The sequence below is a fragment of the Balaenoptera ricei genome, chromosome 10 (genome assembly GCF_028023285.1).
Source record: "Balaenoptera ricei isolate mBalRic1 chromosome 10, mBalRic1.hap2, whole genome shotgun sequence".
NCBI lineage: Eukaryota > Metazoa > Chordata > Mammalia > Artiodactyla > Balaenopteridae > Balaenoptera > Balaenoptera ricei.
In genome coordinates, this window is record NC_082648.1 from 4250396 (window position 1) to 4268612 (window position 18217).

The window sequence follows — 18217 nt, forward strand, 5'->3', positions numbered from 1 at the left end:
GGGTAAAATGCAAATCCTAACCTGGAGGGTCATCTGTGTGTGTCATTGCAGTGCAACCAATTGATGACCTTGTTTTTTTAACTTTTGGGTCACCCGTACAACCCTCTTATAAACCAGAAGCCTCAGGCCACCTTCAGAAGGTGGGTCAGTCACTGCTGTCGTGACCAGACCTCAGATGCTAATCTTCTGATTATTGCCAGCTACTCACTCCTGGGTATGAGTATCTCCTGGCTTCCGAGGTGCCACCTCTAGATTCGGCGGGGAGGGGAGGGCGTGTCTCTGGGAGAACCCAACCTCCGCAGCTTTCCCGGTTGCCTGCAGCTCTTCCCGGCTCCCACCTGATTCCTGATTCTCCCTCTCTGTATCCCTCCTGTGAGGACTGGACTACCACTGCCTTGGTGGAAGGGTGGTGAGGTAGAGCCTGGGAAAGGGGTGGGAAAGTCCACACTTAAACAAATTGCCCATTGCTCCCCGACCTCAGCAACTCAGACCAGCCTCTTTCCCAAGAGTGATGGGTCATGCCCTTTTGATGTTACTACGAAAATTCATTTTCTCTGTAGTTCCCTGTCTCTTTCAAAGTCACTGAATGGATAAAGAAGATGTGGTACATATATGCAATGGAATATTACTCAGCCGTAAAAAAGAATGAAATATGCCATTTACAGCAACGTGGATGGACCTAGAGATTATCGTACTAAGTGAAATAAGTCACACAGAAAAAGACAAATATATGATAACACTTACATGTGGAATCTAAAGAAATGATACAAATGAATTTTATCTACAAAACAGAAACAGAAACTCACAGACTTACAAAACAAACTTACGGTTACCAAAGGGGAAAGGTGGTAGGGAAGGATAAATTAGGAGGTTGGGATTAACATATACGCACTACTATATATAAAACAGATAATCAACAAGGGCCTACTGTAGAGCACAGGGAACTCTACTCAATACTCTGTAATAACCTATATGGGAGAAGAATCTGAAAAAAGGATAGATACATGTATATGTATAACTGAATCACTTTGCTGTACACCTGAAACTAACAACATTGTAAATCAACTGTACTCCAATATAAAATTTTTTTAAATGTGAAAATAAAATAAGTGAATTTCTGTGAGAGTTACACAATGAAATATTAAAGGAAATAGAGCTACAGAGACACAAAATAATAACCTAGTTCCTAAGGAAAAAAAAAAGTCACTGAAGGCTGTTTTCCAGTTTCATTCTGACCTGAGTTGCAAGTGGGAAGATAAGTACTGGTCACGGTGCGAAGGTACAGATGAAAACATTCCCTGTTACTCCCAAGGAACTCCACTTTATAGGATGTTTCATCTTACAAGGACTCTCGAAATTCCCCTTTGTCTCCATCCCCCATTGATTTCCAGTGTTCTTGGAGAAAAGTAGGGATAACTTTTTTCTTGGGTTTCTGCCTCGTGGAGCCCGCTGGACCTCTCGGGAGTTTCCAAGGCCTCTGGTTGCCGCTCTTAACCATCCTTGGAATCCTCTTCTGCATGACCTGCTCTCCAGCCAGGTCCCTCCCTCCCTCCCCTCCCGATCTGTTCGCCCTGCAGTGTTGGTGCCGTGTCCATTAATAACACTCCAACACCGCTCCTTACAAATTCCATCCAGCAAGGCTGGATTCTCCCATCCGGGGCTACGAGTGTTGCAGGTGGGAAGGACCCTGAAGAAGCGAGTGTTCCATCCCACACAGCTGGCTCTGGGTCAATCCAACGGCCCCTTCACAGCACACTCTCGGATCCATTTCATCTTATAAGTGGAAAACCTCAAACCTGAGACAAAAGGGCCCTTTCTGCAAGTGGAAGTTAGTGATGGAGTGGAGACTTCGAAATCCCAGGTCTTTTGTTTGTGCTCTAGTGACTAACGACTTTTCTAACGACTTTGCAGAGATCTGGGACTTTTATGTCAGGACACAGAGGTCACACCAAAATGAAAGTTCCAGTTGCCTTAGTGACGTTCTCAACCTGCTGCCATGAGGCGAACGTTCAGAGCTGGGTATTACACCAGATCATTTCTGCTCTGCTCTGCTCTTATAGCAGCAACGGCAACAAACATGCTGGCATGAAGGGTCATCACATCACAAAGAGCTGACTGGCCACAGCCAACACGCGTGTGCAGGGTCTACATGGGCCTGCAAGGAAGAGCAGAGCAGACAAAACCCATGCCCCCTGGTTTAAGAGGCTTCCCATGGGGCACAACACACACACGCCCTCAAGACTGCACGCAGCTCTGACAGCAAACGCCGATGCCCTGGGTGGCAGGGGGCACTTTCCGACAAGATGGGATGGGTTCCCTCAAGCAAATGAGTTTTAGGAAAACACGTGTGGAAAGATGCAGGAGAGTTTGGAAACAGAGTTTGACTTTTTTCCAAAAATAAGGGGATGGGAAGTGATTTTAAGAGTGAAGGGAAAATATAGCTTGAAGAGCATGCATAATATAATGGATTTTAAACACCATGAACACAGATGTTATCCTCGTGAAACGGGATGAACTTGGCCACAGACGTCGATTCCCATGTACCTAATTCCTCCTGAGAAATACGTCTGGCCGTTCTGAGCTGATGGCTTGGGCCTGGGGGCCTCCTGCTGCCGTGGAGGGTCAGATCCCATCAGGTGGGCAAGCAAAACTGGGCGGCCTGAGAACACAGCAAGACAGCCCCGCTGATTTCCCTCGGACCGTGCCTCAGCATCCCACGGGAGCTTGGCGTTTACGCTTATCCAAAACACCGCTTCCATTTCATTGCTGGCGACTTGCTTTGGCTCTGGCTGGTGGCCCTGGAACTCCACCTCCTCCCTCTGGCCTTGGTGGGTGTCAACATGGAGCACTTCCTGGAAAGTCCACTAGGTGGCGCTAAGGCCACAGGCGGGAGCAACTTGCAGAGAGAAGCGGGGCAGCCAGGTGTAGGGTGGCTCCTACCTCCCGCAGGTGAGCGGGACGGCAGCTCCCTCCCCTGCACCTGTCAGCACTGCCACATCCTGACTCCACCTGGGAGCGGCTGGTGCTATATGTGACTTCTTGCCATTCTTTTCAGTGTCTAATTCAGAGATAGAAACGGCAGCCTATAAACCAAATCCAGCCTGCGGGCGTGTTTAGTTTGACTCTCATCATGATTTACGGGGCCAATATGAGATGAGAGCTTTCCCGTAAAAGTAAGGATTTTAACTCCTCTTGGGAAATACATTTCTGGCAAAAGACAGGCCTGCAAGACAGTCCGGGCTGCTGCTGTAGACAGTCTGACCCCTTCCCCTCCCCCCATTCCCCGTGGAACCTGCTTCCCTCACTGACCTCAGCCACCTGTCCCCCAAGAAGTCTGCAGCTCTGCAGCCTGTCCCACCTCCAGCTATGAAGCAGGACCCCCATAAGCCCCAGGGGGAGCAAAGCAGGCTTGGGACCCTCCCTTTGCTTTTCTACCCCAACTGAAAAAGACCTGCATTCCTCATTAGGCTTTGTCATCTCTGCTCTGTTATCTCTCCATGGGCTATTAGTTATCAGGTAACCGGGAGCTGGGCCAGGTTCTTGAACTTCCTTTGAGACCCCAGAGTCAGCCCACACTGAGGTCTGCAGGTAGGCCAGGTTAAAGGTCAGCTTTTTCTCTGTTGCTTGTTTGTTTGGGGAGCCACTTTTAGTTCTCCTAGTACCGTAATGACCCCGTAAGAAGACAAACCTGTGAGATTTTTGGATCTGTTGAAAAGTACCAATCCCAAGACTGTTTCAGTCAGCCCAACCATCCACATGATGCCTTCTCGCCACCCTTCCTGTGCGTGGGGCTCTCGGGCACTGCTTGTGCGTTCAGTAAACGAGGGCTGCTTACGTGCCAAGCATTCTGCACCGAACACCCCATTCGACAAATGTTTCTCTGGCACCTAGTTTTCCAGGTACGATGTCTTTGCACTCCCTGCAGAAAAAGACAAGGAGTCACAGGACGGCTGCTATTTCATGCAGTGGTAAAGAACACAAGTGCCTGCTCTGGGATCCCCTCTTCCCCCCACCCCTTCCCCTCCCACCCCTGGACCACCCACTGGCTGTGTAACCTCGGGCATCACTGAGCCCCTCCATGACTCGGTTTCTTCATCTTTGAAATGGGGTCCAACGCTCACAGTACCTCCTGAGTTACTCATTTTAACACGTCCACAGTGCCTGGCACAGAGCCAGAGCCTGATAAGTATGAGCCATTGTCAAGGCTGAAGTGGAGTGTGATAAATTGGTGCAGCCACTATGGAGAACAGTATGGCGTGTCCTTAAAAAACTAAAAATAGAGCTACCATATGACCCAGCAATCCCACTCCTGGGCATACATCTGGAGAAAAACATGGTCCAAAAGGATACATGCACCCCAACGTTCATTGCAGTGCTGTTTACAAGAGCCAAGACATGGAAGCAACCTAAATGTCCATCGACAGAGAAATGGATAAAGAAGATGTGGTACATATATACAACGGAATATTACTGGGCCATAAAAAGGAACGAAATTGGGTCATTTGTAGAGATGTGGATGGGCCTAGAGATTGTCATACTGAGTGAAGTAAGTCAGACAGAGAAAGAGAAATATCATGTGATATCGCTTATATGTGGACTCTAGAAAGAAATGATACAAATGAACGTATTTACAAAACAGAAATGGACTCACAGACTTAGAGAATGAACTTATGGTTAACAGTGGGGGAAGGGTGCGGGGAAGGGATAGGGAGTTTGGGATTGACATGTACACACGGCTATATTTAAAAAGGATAACCAACAAGGACCTACCGTATAGAACAGGGAACTCTGCTCAGTGTTATGTGGCAGCCTGGATGGGAGGGGATTCTGGGGGAGAATGGATACATATATATGTACAGCTGAGTCGTTTTGCTGTGCACCTGAAACTGTCACAACATTGTTAATCGGCTATACTCCAATATAAAATAAAAAGTTAAAAAATAAATAACTAAAGCGGCGTGTGAGAGAGGCACCTAATTCAGTCTTTTCAAAAGTTCATTTTCCAGACAGGTATCGATGGTTTAGCCACTCAGTACCGCCAGCTTAAGCTCTGAGATGAGGGAGACTTCTTAGCAGCTAAGTGCAGTCTTCAAAGAGCTTTCACAAGCGTCTCATGACCCTCACGACCCCCGATGAATCTGACACCTCGTCTTGTCGCCGAGTGACTCGCGGGACACACAGCTCGCAGCAAGGGTCAGGCTCGGACTGGGACCCAGAGGTGGCTGACTTCTAGCGCTCTGCATCTTCCGCCACGTTGCGCAGCTCTGTCTCCACCTCCACCTCGCAGGAAGGCTTCCCTCCTCCAGGCAAATGTTCCAAAGGAAGGGTTCTCTTCCTTTACAGTCAGCAAGGAGCAACCAGAGGGCCTCCCAATCCCACGGCCGGATGGAGGGCTGTTGGAGAGACGAGGCTCGGCCAGCAGCACCCCGAGGATGGAGACCAGTCTCTCTAGACCCTTAACTGGTCATCTGGTGGGGAGGGGGGGCCCTAAAACGTCTCAGCCAATACACACAATTTCAACGAGGCCCCCGTCTAACTTGTGTTGCACACGTTACCATTTGCACCAACAAAATCTATTTTCTGAAATTCAGGATGCTAATTAAGTATCCATTGCAATCGAAATGCAGATAGAAGTTCCTGTGGACTACGGTTCTCCTGATTACGACACCAGTGCCCCACCCTTAGAACCAGTGCACCACCCTTAGAACCAGTGCCCCATCCTTAGAACCAGTGCAGCACCCTTAGAACCAGTGCGCCACCCTTAGAACCAGTGCCCCACCCTTAGAACCAGTACCCCACCCTTAGAACCAGTGCACCACCCTTAGAACCGATGCACCACCCTTAGAACCAGTGCGCCATCCTTAGAACCAGTGCACCACCCTTAGACTGTCCATTCTTGATTAGAATGTTCTCCAGACTGAACGTTTGTGTCCCCCCAAAGTCATAGGTTGGAACCTAATTCCTGGTGAGATGGTATCTGGAGGTGGGGCCTTTGGGGGATAACTAAGTCCTGAGGGTGGAGCCCCCATGAATGGGATGAGTGCTCTTATAAGAAGCAGCCAGAAGCCTAGCTGTCTCTTCTCCCTCTGCCGTGTGAGGAGGACACAGTGAGAAGTTGGCAGTCTGCAACCAGAAGAGGGCTCTCACTAGAACCTGACCGTGCTGGCACCCTGATCTCAGACTTCCAGCCTCCAGAACTGTGAGAAATAAATATTGGCTGTTAAAGCCCCCAGGTCTGCGGTCTTCTGTTACAGCAGTGCCAGGTGGCCAAGGCAGAATGGTTGTAGCATCTGGGTTATAACTTACCGAAATCACACACATGGGCTGCATATTCCAAAATATTTTAAAGAAAGTTGCAAACACTGTAACTGTGGTTTTCTTCTGGATGTAAAAGAAACATTCTGCTGCTCCCACGCTATGCTGGGGCCTGGAGCCAAAAGATTACCCCAGACTCTGTCTAAGGCTCTGCAAAGCCACTGCTTCTGTGGGGTCTCGCCACCTCCAGGGGCGCTCTGCCTGGGAAGGGGCAGAGGTTCTGTTCTCCTACCAAACCCCCAAACGTATATCATTTTAAAAAATCGTATCTTGGGACTTCCCTGGTGGCTCAGTGGTTAAGAATCCACTTGCCAATACAGGGGACACGGGTTTGAGCCCTGGTCCGGGAAGATCCCACATGCCACGGAGCAACTAAGCCCATGTGCCACAACTACTGAGCTGCACTCTAGAGCCCGCGAGCCACAACCACTGAGCCCACGTTCCACAACTGCTGAAGCCCGCATGCCTAGAGCCTGTGCTCCACAACAAGAGAAGCCACTGCATTGAGAAGCCCACGCACTGGAACGAAGAGTAGCCCCCGCTCGCCACAACTAGAGAGAGCCCGCGTGCAGCAAAGAAGACCCAATGCAGCCCCCCCCCCAAAAAAAAAAATCACATCTTTAGTTGGTCCTTATTCCTCAGGGACCCCACCAATATCTCTGCTCTCATCATTTCCCCTCCCCCAACAGTCCAGAGAATCTTTCTGGTCCAGGGATCAGGGAAGACCTCATCACAGTCTCTCAAAACTTTGCTCATGTCAAGATTACTTTCTTTATCCTCCAGGTGGTCATTTCCCTGGCTCTCTGTCACCTTCCCTTCCCTGAAAAGGGGACACGGGATAAAGGGCCAAAAATGCAAGGGAAAAATGCTGGAGGAAATACACTGGTACTGTTTCAAAAAAATGTATCCTACCATGGATACAATAACCTGAACCCTGCAAGGGCTCCCTGCTGTTCTCAGCAAAGGGTTGCCCAGCAACGGAGGTGTTAACGTGGGGAGAGAGCTCTTGGCTTGTGCAGTTTTCCATTCGTGGCTGGGCTTAATGAGTCTGGATACCTTGGTCAGTACCTTCCTGGAAAGTCTTGACACCTCAGATGTTCTGACAGCAAATCATTCACTTCTGTCTTACATACATCCCTATAGATCAGAATGAACAGTCTACAGAAGGTTTGCTTCGATAGGGCACTTCCTATGGCTTTACTTGCTTCACACCCTACATCTTTCCAGATACTAGGACCAGGAGAACAGGAGTCCAGGGTTTTCCTTAGCACTCTGTCAGGTGTCTGGGGGGGATCCTCCCAATCAATACCCCCCAATGCTTGCTATCTGTCTGGAGTGTTACTGACAGTATTGTACGTTTATCTGTTACATAAAAATTGTCACAAATATGGTGACAGGGAAAGTCAGGATGCCACAGTGGAGAGGGAATTTCACTTAAGCAAGAAGATCTGTGTTTGAATCCCAGGGCTGCTGCTTGTTAGCTGTAAAGTGGGAAAACTTGCTGGATTATTAGAAAGATTAAATGAGGTAGTCTATGTACAGCGCCTAATACATTGGAAGCTTCAACAAGAATCTGAATACAGTCCTTCCATGTCCACAGGTTCAACAGAAGATTGAAAATGTTCGAGAAAAAATTCCAGAAAGTTCCAAAAAGCAAAGTCTGAATCTGCAGAGCGCTGGCAACTATTTCCATAGCCTTTACATTGCATTAGGTATTCTAAGTAAACTAGTGATGATTCAAAGTACACAGGAGGATGTGCAAAGGTGACATGCAAATACTGTGCCACCGTATATAAGGGACTTGGACATCCACGGATTGTGGTATCCAAGGAAGGTCCTGGAAACAATTCCCAGCAGACACTGACTGTATATGCAAACACATCAAGTACCTTGTAATTATTTTTTAAGGCGTTATCAATGCAAATGTTAATTTTCCAAAAAGGCAGGGGCGGCGGGGGGTAGTGTTTTCCTGTGGATCCTGATGGAGGAGACGGCTCTCATCCACAGCATGTGAAGCATTTACAACGATGGAAGTTGTAAATGCTTATGAAACCATAAGCATTTACAACTTCCACAGTATCCCCTTCATTCTGCTGCCATTCTTCCAAATAGCAATGAACCTGGGCTTAGGGGAAGTTCTTTTCCCCACTAAGTGACAGGCTATAAGGCAAGGCATGAAAAGGGATTATTGGATACATGTATTCAGATAAAAGGGAGGTCCCCAGAAGCAGGCTGACAAGGCCTCCTTCGACTGCCCATCAGTAGAAAAGCTGTCTGACTGGCAGATATGATTTTTGGAACCAGCAATCATGGGGAACTCTGGGTGACAGATGTCAGGTGCTGGCAGAGTGGCTGCCAGAACAAATCTCTGTCCACCTTCAGACATCAAGCTGCTGGAGGACCGGGCACAGTTGGACTGGCTTGGATCACTGCTCACATTGTTATTTCTCAGTCGCTGGACAGACAGATGGTTTACCGTGTATTTGTGATTTTTTTGTTGGCCTAGAAATTCTGTTCTTCCATCAGGGTACAGCATGTAATCAATTATGACAGTGGGTGGTGTAAGAAAGTCCCTGCCAATAAAAGTCCAAGACCTTCTCTTTTATTAAATTTGCATAAACCACTACAATTTCCAACTTAAAAGCAGTAACAGGAAAAAGCAAAGTTGTGGGGTTAGAAATAACTTGGGTAATTGCAAAACCACAATTCTCAGTTGGGCCTGAAGACTCTTGTTAGTTTATACTAATACCTGATGTCTGTTTTGTCTGTCCATTTTTAGTCTTAAAATCTTCTTGTCTCTATTCTGATGAGTCTTAACGAATTTCATGTTAGAATCGTAATATAACAATCGTAAGTAAACAGAACAAATACCAGGAGCACACATACCCACCAACTCAGATTTCTTTTTGAATATTCAGAGTTTTACTCTATTAAGTGCTTTTACGTTAGAACTTTGGCCTGCCTCAGTACATATGCGTGACCACATACATACAACAATATATGCGTTCTCCCCTATCCGCCCTCTGGGTAATTTTCTTTATGAAAAAATCTTAATTATACGCATACAGCTGAAAAGTTCTCTAACAGTAGAATAGCAGAAGCATTTTTAACATTATAAATATCACCTAGACAAACCCCTGACACAACCTATACGTTTCTTCTTATCTTGTTATAATGTATGTGTCTTTTCTTATAAAATCAGGCTCATAGTGAATAGTTTTCTATCCTACTTTTTTCCTTTTTTTTTTTTCCCATTTAACCACTTACCAGTATCATTAGATATTCTTTAGGAACATGATTTCTATGGATGACAAATATTGATTGGGCTTCTACAATGTGACTGTCACCATTCCAGGCACTAAAGACGTATAAGAGAACAAGAGAGTCCCTTCCTTCAAAAAAACCTACATTCCGGCAGAGAGAGACAGGCAATAAACCTGTGAAAACAGTAAACAGATGATATAATTTCAGACCTAAGTGCTCGAAGATAGGGTAACACATGGTGAGTGGGCGGGGACTGGAAAGAAGGCCTTAACTTCTGAGTTAAGATCTGAAGGCTAGAAGGCGGTAGCCATGCAAATATCTTGGGAAAGGGCTTTGTCGGCAGAAGGAACTGAAAATGCAAAGGCCCTGAGGCAGGAATGAGCATGACGTGGTCCAGGAACAGAGGGAAGCCATTATGGCTGGAGCTCGGTGAAGAGGGGCCGTGAGGAGGGAAATGGGACCAGAGACCCAGAGAGAGGCCAAGTCACCTAGGCCTTGGAGGAGCTGGGACTTCAGTGGCAAAGAGAATCCGTGAGAGAATCTTCCAGCAGGGGGGTGACATGAGATGATTACAGAGTTATCGCGTTACTGGCTGAGGAGGGGATGGTTTATGGGGTACAAGGGTGCAGGCAGCAGAGCTATGCCAACAGACTCTCCAGACAAGCTATGTTAACAGTTGTTCACACAAGAGATGATGGAGGGTTAGTGGAGGACGTAGGAAAGTCACAAAGAGAAGTGGTGGATTCAAGACATAATTTGGTGAGAGAGCCCACAGAAACTTCTTTTTTAGGTTTTAAATTCCTCCCTCCCTCCCTTCCTTTTCTTTCTTATTGAAGATTTGAACAACACAATTAACAAGCTTTCTTTCTTATTGAAGATTTGAACAACACAATTAACAACACAATTATTTCAGACACACATAGAACTCTGCACCATACAATGAGTGAATCCACATTCTTCACAAACATACGTGAAACATTTACACCACAGGACTGGGGACATATTCATGGAACAAGTCTCTGCAAACTTCAAAGACGTGTATCTTTAAAGATCTTTGAAGTCCTGGAGATTTACGGCTATATATATTTTAGTCTTACTATCAGAATGAGGAAAAACCTTCAGTTTAAAAATATATATTTATAAACAAGAAGAATAGAAATTTCACTGACTCTGATTAACCAACAGGCCAACGTTTGGTCGCAGTGGAATTATTTTCAGCCCCGATTCTATTGTTGAAAGCATTTAAATGCCCGGGAAATGGACTCCCACCCTCACTCGCCTCCCCTAGCCCACGTTCCAGGTAGAGCAGGTATTTTCACACTTGGCTCATCCTTAGCGAAGACTGGGATTAAATCTTTATTTGAAAATAAAAGCAAAAGTCCAGCACTCACTGTACTATTGAACCTACAGAAATCTGTGATGACACTGATGGGGAATGTAAGGTCACAGTGAAGAGTCAGGATTATGTGAGCCATGGTAGAGGTACCGCCATTTACTGAGATGAGCGCAGTGAGCAGTCTCTGGGGGCAAAACTCAAAGGTTCTGCATGGATAAAGTTAGCCTGAGATGTCTCTACTAGAGATCCCAGGGAAGATGCTGAGCAGGTCACTGGATAAATGAATGAGCAGAGGAGAGAGCAGCCAAGATGGCAGAGCAGGAGGACCCTGAGCTCACCTCCTCCCAGGGGCACACCAACACTACAGCTATTTACAGAGCAACTACTGATGAGGAAGATAGGAAGACTAGATCTTCTACAACTGAAGATTTTAAAAAGGAACCAGAACAAAATGGGTAGGAGGGGCAGAGATGTAGTATAGTCAAGACCTATACACCTGTGAGGGAGTGACCCACAAACCAGAGGATAATTACAATTGCAGAGCTTCTCCCCAAGGAGCGAGTGGTTTGAGCCCCACATCGGGCTCCCCAGCCCAGGGTTCCTGCACCAGGAAGACAAGGCCCCAGAATGTTTGGGGACACAGACAATGGCAGCAGCCACTCTGGGGCGCTTGTTCTACCACATGGACACTGGTGCTGGCAGTTGCCATTCTGGAATCCTCCCTTGAGTTTATTAGCGTTGGGACTCAACCACACCCACCAGACTGCAGGCAACAGTATTGGGATGCCTCAGGCCAAGCAGCTAGCTAGGTGCCAACACCAGCCCCAGGAACCCTGGGCCCTGCAGCCAGAGATCCTTGGACCCGGCTCCACCCACCAGCAGGTCAACACGAGCTCTGGAACCCCAGGTCCTACAGCCAGAGACTCTAGGACCTATCTTCCTCAAACTATTCCAAAAAATTGCAGAGGAAGGAATGCTTCTGAACTCATTCTATGAGGCCAGTATCACCCTGATACCAAAACCAGAAAAAGATATCACAGAAAAAAAAAAGAAAAAAGAAAATTACAGGCCAATATCACTGATGAACAGAGATGCAAAAATCCTCAAGAAAATATTAGCAAACTGAATTCGACAATACATTAAAAGGATCATAAACCATGATCAAGTGGGATTTATCCCAGGGATGCAAAGGTGGTTCAATATCCACAAACCAATTGATGTGACACACATTACAAATTGAAGAATAAAAATCATATCATCATCTCAATAGGCGCAGAAAAAGCTTTTGACAAAGTTCAACATCAATTCATGATAAAACTCTCAACAAAGTGGGTATAGAGGGAACATACCTCAACATTTAATAAAAGCCATATATGATAAGCCCACATTTAACATCATACTCCAGGGTGAAAAGCTGAAAGCATTTCGTCTAAGATCAGTAAGAAGACAAGGATGCCCACTCTTGACACTTTTATTCAACATAGTATTGAAAGCCTCAGCCATAGCAGTCAGACAAGAAAAAGCAATAAAATGAACCCAAATTGGAAGACACTGATGAAAGAAATTGAAGACAACATAGACAGATGGAAAGATATACTGTGTCCATGGATTGGAAGAATTAATATTGTTAAAATGATCATACTACCCAAGGCAATCTACAGATTCAATGCAATCCATATCAAAATATCAATGGCATTTTTTCACAGATCTGGAAGAAATAATTCTAAAATTTGTATTGAATCACAAAAGACCCTGAATAGCCAAACAATCTTGAGAAAGAAGAACAAAGCTGAAGGTATTATGCTCCCTGATTTCAAACTATACTACAAAGCATGAGTAATCAAAACAGTATGATCTGGCACAAAAACACACACAGAGATCAATGGAACAGAACAGAGAGCTCAGAAATGAACCCATACTTATATACACAATTAATCTATGACAAAGGAGGCAAGAATAGACAATGGGAAAAAGACAGCCTCTTCAATAAATGGTGTTGGGTAAACTGAGCTGCTACATGCAAAAGCAGCAAACTGGACTGTTCTCTCCCACCATGCACAAGAATAAATTCAAAATGGATTAAATATACAGCTTAATTATACGACCTGAAGCCATAAAACTTCTAGAAGAAAACATAGGCAGTAAGCTATTTGATATCAGTCTCAGTAATATTTTTTATTATTTATTATTATTTTTTAATGGCATTTATTTGAAACACATTTTTTTTAAGTTTACTTATTTATTTTTTTAGTCTGTGCCAGGTCTTAGTTGCGACATGCGGGATCTTCATTGCAGCACGTGGGATCTTTTTTTTAGTTGCAGCATGAGGACTTCTTAGTTGCAGCATGCAGACTCCTTAGTTGTGGCATGTAAACTCTTAGTTGCGGCATGCATGTGGGATCTAGTTCCCCAACCAGGGATTGAACCTGGGCCCCCTGCATTGAGACGGTGGAGTCTTACCCACTGGACCACCAGGGAAGTCCCATATTTTTTAGATATGTCTCCTCAGGAAAGGGAAACAAAAGCAAAAATAAACAAATAGGACTACATCAAACTAAAAAGCTTTTGCACAACAAAGGAAACTATAAACAAAATGAAAAAGGACACCTACTGAATGGGAAAAGATATTTGCCAATGATATATCCGATAGTGGGTTAATGTCCAAAATACAGAAAGAACTCATAGAACTCAACATCAAAAAAAAAAAACACCCCAAACAACCTGATTAAAATATGCAGAGTATCTGAATAGACATTTTTTCCAAAGAAGACATACAGGCCCATGAAAAGATGCTCAACATCACTAATCATCAGGGAAATGCAAATCAGAACCACAATGAGATATCACCTCACACCTGTCAGAATGACTGTTATCAAAAAGACGACAAGTGTTGGTGAGGATGTGGAGAAAAGGGAACCCTCCTACACTGTTAGTGTGATGTAAATTGGTGCAGCCACTATGGAAAACAGTATGGAGGTTCCTCAAAAGACTACAAATAAACCAGCATATGATCCAGCAATTCCACTGCTGGGTATACATCCAAAGAAAATGAAAACACTTATTTGAAAAGATACATGCACCCCAATGTTCATAGGAGCACTGTTTACAATAGGCAAAATATGGAAGCAACTCAAGTGCCCGTCAATAGATGAATGGATAAAAAAAATGTAATAAACATACACACACACACGCATTGGACTACTACTCAGCCATAAAAAAAGAATGAAATCTTGCCATTTGCAACAACATAGATGGACCTAGAGGATATTGTGCTAATTGAAATAAGTCAGACAGAGAAAGACAAATAGTGTATGATTTCACTTATATCTGGAATATAAAAAAACCCAGTGAACAAACATAACAAAACAGAAACACATTTATAGATACAGAGAACAAACTGGTGGTTACCAGTGGGGAAGGGGGTGCTGGGAGGAAAGACATAGGTGAGGGAGATTAAGAGGTATAAACTTCCAGTTGCAAAATAAATGATTCATGGGTATAAAATGTACAGTGAGGGGGGACTTCCTTGGTGGCCCCGTGGATAAGACTCTGTGTTCGCAATGTAGGGGGCTGGGGTTCGATCCCTGATCAAGGAACTACATCCCAAATGCATGCTGCAACTAAGAGTTCGCATGCCACAACTAAAGAGCCTGCCTGCTGCAACTAAGACCGGTGCTACCAAATAAATAAGTATTTTTTTTAAATGTATGGTGTGGCGAATATAGGTGACATGTTTAACCACTTACCTTGGTGATCACTTTGAAATGTACAGAAATATGGAATCACTATGTTGCGTAACAGGAACTAATGTAGAGTTTTAGGTCAATTATACTTCAAAAACAAACAACAAACTCATAGAAAAAGGAGATCAGATTTGTGATTACTAGAGGCGGGGGGAGGGGGAGGGGAGCGAGAATTGGATGAAGGCTGTCCAAAGGTACAAACTTCCAGTTATAAGATTAAATACTAGTGATGTAGCGTACAACAGGATGAAGACAACGAACACAGCTCTGTTATATATGAAAGTTAAGAGAGTAAATCCTAAGAGTTCTCATCACAAGAAAAACAATTTTCTCTATTTCTTTAATTTTGTGTCTACGAGATGATGGAGGTTCACCAAACTTCTTGTGATAGTCACTTCATGATGTACGTAAGTCAAATCGTTATGTTATACACCTTAAACTTACACAGTGCTGCATGCCAGTAAAACTGGAAGAAGAAAAAATGAATGAGGAGATCAGGGGAAAGTTGCAGACCAGAGACACAAGTAAGATCTAAACACTGGATGAGGTCACCTGGGAGACTCGGACACGCACGGTCCGTACGGCATTGTCCACACACTAAACATTTATGTGTTCCCCCGCACTCCCCATCACCTTTGCAGTTAGCTGGGTTGTGTGAGTAGCTCTGGACAGTGAATGGAGGAAGCGCCTAAGAACTGGTTCAAGACCCTCAATTGTCCTCATTTCCTGCCACAGTTATCATGAATCCATGTACTAAAGTCACTGTTAACTCCAGTCCCTGAGGGAATTTGCGGAGTAAATTCACAAATTTACTCCATGTCACACGCATAGCATGAGAGAGAAATATACTTTTATGTGGTAAGCCATGGAAATTTCAGGACGAATTTGTTACCTCAGCATAACTTGGCCTGTCCTGACTAATTCAGAATTCCATCATATGAGCTGCCACAACAAAGCGTCCTCTTTCATTAAAAAAGATAGCATATGTGATTTGATAATGTTTTCAACAAAAGTATAGCAGTGGTTATTTCTAGCTTCAGTCTAAACAACATTTAAATGAACTCCTTGTTCATTTTATAAGCTGAAGGGTAATCTCTGAACAGTTGAGTGAATAATGCAGGATAATGTCCATTCTTTCAAAGATCCTCATTTCTCAACTGTTTTCTCCTGATCGTTAAGGTTTACGAAAACATCGTTTTTATACACAGCTCTTGGATAATTAAAAAAGTAATATTGATGCTTTATAATTTTCTAAATTTCTCCAGAGACAATTCTCTCCCCTTATATCAGCTAATTTTTTAGATGTTTGATTCATTTGACAAATTGACGATAAAAGAGATTCCTCATTCATTCATTTCACAAATTTTAATTGAGCCCCTACTTTGTTCTAAACATTTTGACAGGAGCCAGGGAAATAAGGAAAAGATCCAGTACTTACCCTCATAGTTATGGTTTTGATACCACCTGGAGCATTACCTACGGCCAAACTCAGTTCTGAGATCCTGAGAGATGGGAAATTAGTTCATCTCTATGTGCCTTAATATCTTCATCTGTAAAATGGAAATAGTAACTCATTCCCTCCAGAGGTATTGCAGTAATAAAATGAGACAAAATGGAAGGCTATTTTTAGTTACATTTAGAAATGCACTCAGACCATCTTAACACAAAGGGGTTTTATTGGAAAAACCAGAATCTACAAGGTACTTGGTGCTTGGGCAGCTGGAAGGAGGAAGTAGGGACCAGGTGGTCTCTGCATTGCTCACTGTGTTTTCTTTCTGTCTGTCTACTCAGTTCCCCCACTATCTTTGCTTGCTCTTACCTTCTACTCTGTAATTTTGCTTTCAAGCTTGTATTGCTGGTGGTTTCCCTTTCTTCATAGCTTCAGTCTACACACTCCCTTGGGCTCTATCTCCATGCTTTCTTTCTTCTTTAGCCCTCACAGATAACTACCTTTAATTTTTCAGTTCAAATTTCCAGAAGAATCTGTTGGACCGATTTGTTCATTCAGGCATTCAGAACACATACATGGAGTATCTACTAAGGACAGGCAGTGGACGCCCATGGTAATCCCCACCCCCTGTTAGGACCCTCTGAATGATCCCTCCATCCTCATCCTGAAGATGGACTCTTTCCCTGGGACCTTGTTACGGGTGCTGAATTTGGCCCCCACTCCAGATCTACTGAATCAGAATCTACATTTTAACAAAATCCTCAGGTGATCTGTGTGCACAGTTCAAGTCTGAGAAGCACTGCTTTAAACTTCTAGCTCAAAACTGGCTGCACACTGGAAACAGCTGGAGATTTAAAAAATTACTGATGCCTGGGTCCCTCGCAAAGAGATTCCTTTTTAATTTTTCTGGGGTGCAGCCTGGCATTCAGAAAATTCTAGATGATTCCAATGTGCAGGTAGGTTTGAAAATCTCTGAACTAGTCCTGAGTCACCACAATCAGCTGTGATCCTGGACAAACTGCTTAGTTTCTCTCAAGGCTAGATTTCTCCTCTCTTAAGTGAAGATAACCTGTGGACCTCAGAGTTGTTCTGAAGGTCCCATCTTCTCTTATACAATTGGGGATTTAAGGAAACAAATGCATTATTAAATATGAGAATATAAGTAAAAACGCATGGAAGACAATTGTAAAGCTTACATCATTACACTCTACCTGTGTCATGGCCGAGTACCGTTATTCCATCTTACCTATCAAGTAATGGAGGGTTAAAGAGGTTAAGTAACTGTCTCAACGCCCTGAAGGCTGTTAAAGAGAAATTATTCACCAGATCCTCTTTAAAAACCTGCGGGGAAGACTTTACTCCAGACTACTGCGATGGGGGAGACAGACTGCATGCAACTCGGAACACAACAGGGACCAATGGAGATTTACAGCCAGGGGCCAGGGTGAAGGAGAGAACGGAAAATAATGACCAAGACGAACTTGGTGAGATATTGGGGGGTAGGGGGGCGGGTGGGATGAGGAACGTGATTAGAAATCGAGAGTGGAGAAAGAGGAGCTTGATTAGATACCAAGGGTGGGGGGGGCTCTCGATCGAGTGGCTTCGCAGGATTCTCTGGTAAAATCAGGCTCAGCAGGCCAAGCACGAGGCCTAGTCTACACGAGGGCTCCAAAGGACCAGACCAGAGTTTGCTCCCGGAGCGGGTCAGTCTAGGCGGAGTTGGGGGCTCAAGCCGGGCGAGTCTAAGCGCGCAGACCCTGCTGACCCTACACCCCCAAAGTGCCGGGGGTCAACGCAAACCTCATAGGACCGAACGTGTCTGGCGCTGTACACCCACGAAGCAGGACTGCTGGCTGCACTCCAGCTTCCAATCAGACCAACCCCAATCGGAGCGGCGACCCCTCAGCCGTTCGTAGCCTCCAGGACCGGGTTTCCCCGGGCACGCCCCGCCTCCCGGCCCGGGGCGGGGCCGCCGCACCTGCCGCGCACCAATCACGGGCCGGCGCGCAGGGGCGCACGCGCCACGGCCGTGGGCGGGGCCTCGCCGCGCATCAGTCTCCGCGACCTGCCGGCCCCCGGCCGCCCTGATTGGCCGTCCGGGGGTGACGT